The sequence below is a fragment of the Hordeum vulgare genome, chromosome 2H (assembly GCF_904849725.1).
Source record: "Hordeum vulgare subsp. vulgare chromosome 2H, MorexV3_pseudomolecules_assembly, whole genome shotgun sequence".
Classification (NCBI taxonomy): domain Eukaryota; kingdom Viridiplantae; phylum Streptophyta; class Magnoliopsida; order Poales; family Poaceae; genus Hordeum; species Hordeum vulgare.
In genome coordinates, this window is record NC_058519.1 from 81,093,528 (window position 1) to 81,097,586 (window position 4,059).

A 4,059-nucleotide genomic window follows, 5' to 3' on the forward strand; every position below is an offset into this window, starting at 1 on the left:
AGATGTCTTCTCGAGTAGAACACAAAAGTTTTTGTGGGCAGTGATGTGCGCTTTGGTGCCCTCCTTGGTCTTTTCTTGATTCCGCGGTATTGTTGGATTGAAGCGGCTTGGACCGACATTACTCGTACGCTTACGAGAGACTGGTTTCATCGCTACGAGTAACCCCGTTGTTCAAAGATGACTGGCAAGTGTCAGTTTCTCCAACTTTAGTTGAATCGGATTTGACCGAGGAGGTCCTTGTATAAGGTTAAATAGCAATTCATATATCTCCGTTGTGGTGTTTGCGTAAGTAAGATGCGATCCTACTAGATACCCATGGTCACCACGTAAAACATGCAACAACAAAATTAGAGGACGTCTAACTTGTTTTTGTAGGGTATGCTTGTGATGTGATATGGCCAACGATTTGATGTGATATATTGGATGTATGAGATGATCATGTTGTAATAGTTAATATCGACTTGCACGTCGATGGTACGGCAACCGGCAGGAGCTATAGGGTTGTCTTTAAACTAACGTTTGTGCTTGCAGATGCGTTTACTATTTTGCTAGGATGTAGCTTTAGTAGTAATAGCATGAGTAGCACGACAACCCCGATGGCGACACGTTGATGGAGATCATGGTGTGGCGCCGGTGACAAGAAGATCGTGCTGGTGCTTTGGTGATGGAGATCAAGAAGCACATGATGATGGCCATATCATGTCACTTATGAATTGCATGTGATGTTAATCCTTTTTGCACCTTATCTTGCTTAGAACGACGGTAGCATTATGAGGTGATCTCTCACTAAAATTTCAAAGACAAAATTGTGTTCTCCCCGACTGTGCACCGTTGCGACAGTTCTTCGTTTCGAGACACCACGTGATGATCGGGTGTGATAGACTCAACGTTCACATACAACGGGTGCAAAACAGTTGCACACGCGGAACACTTGGGTTAAGCTTGACAAGCCTAGCATGTGCAGACATGGTCTCGGAACACATGAGACCGAAAGGTCGAGCATGAATCGTATAGATGATATGATTAGCATAGAGATGCTTACCACTGAAACTATTCTCGACTCACATGATGATCGGACTTGAGATAGTGGATTTGGATCATGTACCACTCAAATGACTAGAGAGATGTACTTTTTTGAGTGGGAGTTCTTAAGTAATATGATTAATTGAACTGAATTGTCATGAACATAGTCTAATGGTCTTTGCGAATTACGATGTAGCTTGCGCTATAGCTCTACTGTTTTTATATGTTCCTAGAGAAAATTTAGTTGAAAGTTGATAGTAGCAAACTTTGCAGACTGAGTCTGTAAAACCGAGGATTGTCCTCGTTGCTAAGCAGAAGGCTTATGTCCTTAATGCACCACTCGGTGTGCTGCACCTCGAGCGTTGTCTGTGGATGATGTGAACATCCGACATACACGTTTCTGATGACTACACGATAGTTCAGTGCAAAATACTTAATGGCTTAGAAGCAAGGCGCCGAAGACATTTTGAAATGTCGCGGAACATAAGTGATGTTCTAAAGAGATGAAATTGTGATTTCATGCTTGTGCCCTTGTTAAGAGGTACAAGACCTCCGACAAGATTCTTTGTCCACAAAGTAAAGGAGAAAAGCTCAATCATTGAGCGTGTGCTCAGATTGTCTGAGTACGACAATCGCTTGAATCAAGTGGGAGTTAATCTTCCAGATGAGATAGTGATGGTTCTCCAAAGTCACTGCCACCAAGCTGTGAGAGCTTCGTGATGAACTATAACAAATCAAGGGTATATACAATGATCCTTGAGCGATTCGCAATGTTTGACACTGCGGAAGTAGAAATCAAGAAGGAGCATCAATAGTTGATGGTTAGTAAAACCACTAAGTTTCAAGAAAGGCAAGGGCTAGAAGGGATACTTCGTGAAACGGCAAAACAGTTGCTGCACTAATGAAGAGACCCAAGATTAAACCCAAACCCGAGACTAAGTGGTTCTGTAATGAGGGGAACAGTCACTGAGGCGGAGCAACTCTAGATACTTGGTAGATAAGAAGGCTGGCAAAAGTCGAAAGAAGTATATTTGATATACATGATGTTGATGTGTACTTTACTAGTACTCCTAGTAGCACGAGGGTATTGGATACCGGTTCGGTTGCTAAGTGATTAGTAACACGAAATGAAAGCTACGGCATAAACGGAGACTAGTTAAAGGTGAGGTGACGATACTTGTTGGAAGTGTTTCCAAGGTTGATATGATCAAACGTCGCACGCTCCCTCTATCATCGGGATTGGTGGTGAAACCCAAATAATTGTTATTTGGTGTTTGCGTTGAGCATGAACATGATTGGATCGTGTTTGTTGAAATACGATTATTCATTGAAAGAGAATAATGGTTACTCTATTTGCTTGAATAATCACCTTCAATGGTTTATTGAATCTCGATTGTAGTGTTACACATGTTCATGATATTGGTGCCAAAAGATACAAGGTAATGATGATAGTACCACTTACTTGTGGCACTGCCGCTTGAGTCATGTTGGTATAAATTGCATGAAGAGGCTCCATGATGATGGATCTTTATACTCACCTGATTTTGAATCACTAGTGACATGCAAATCATACCACATGAGCAAGGCCTTGTGTTCATTGAGATGAACCAAGATAGTACCTTGTTGGAAGTGATACATTTTTATGTGTGCAGTCCAATAGGTGCCGAGGCACGCAGTGGATATCATTATGTTCTTACTTCAATGAGGATTTGAGTGGATACAAGAGTATTTACTTAATGAATCACAAGTCTGAAATATTGAAAAGTTCAATTCTGTTTCGGAGTGAAGTTCGTCGTAACAAGAGGATAAAATGTGTGCGATATGATCATAGAAATGAATATCTGAGTTATGAGTTTTGGTACGCAGTTAAGACAATGTGGAAATTGTTTCGCAGTTCATGCCACCTGGAACATCATAGTGTGATGATGTGTCTGAACGTCATAGCCACGCACTATTTGGTATGGTGCATGCTATGATGTCTCTTATCGAATTACCACTATCGTTTATGGGTTATGCATTAGAGACAACCGCATTCACTTTGAATAGGGCACCGCATTTTTCCGTTGAGATGACACAGTATAGACTGAGGTTTAGAGAAATCTAAACTGTCGTTTCTTGAAAGTTTGGGGCTTCGACACTTATGTGAAAAAGTTTCAGTGTGATAAGCTCGAACCCAAAGCGGACAAATGCATCTTCATAGGATATCCAAAACAGTTGGGTACATCTCCTATCTCAGATCCGAAAGCAAAGTGTTTGTTTCTAGAAACGGATCCTTTCTCTATGAAAGGTTTCTCTTGAAAGAATTGAGTGGGAGGGTGGTAGAACTTGATGAGGTTATTGAACCATCACTTCAACCAGTGTGTAGCAGGGCGCAGGAAGTTGTTCCTGTGGCGCCTACACCAATTGAAGTTAAAGTTGATGATGGTGATCATCGAGCATCGGATCAAGTTACTACAAACCTCGTAGGTTGACAAGGTCGCGTACTATTGCAGAGTGGTACGGTAACCCTATCTTGGAGGTCATGTTGTTGAGCAACAGTGAACCTACGAGTTATGGAGAAAGCAATGGTGGGCCCGGATTCCGACAAATGGCTGGAGGCCATGAAATCCGAGAGAGAATCCATGTATGAAAAAAAAGTGTAGACTTTGGAAGAACTACTTGATGGTCATAGGACTATTGAGTAAAGATGGATCTTTAAAAGGAAGACAGACGACGATGGTGATAAGTCACTATTAAGAAAAGCTCGACTTGTCGCAAAGATGTTTCCGACAAGATCAAACAGTTGACTATGATGAGACTTTCTCACTCGTAGCGATGCTAAAAGTCTGTTAGAATTATGTTAGTAGTTGCTGCATTATTTATGAAATATTGCACGTAGGATGTCAAAACATTGTTTCCTCGACGGTTTCCTTGAGCAAACATTCTATGTGATACAACCAAGAGGTTTTGTCGGTCCTAAAGATACTAGCAAGTATGCAAGCTCCAGTGATCCTTCAATGGACTGGTGCAAGCATCTCGGAGTTGGAATATACACTT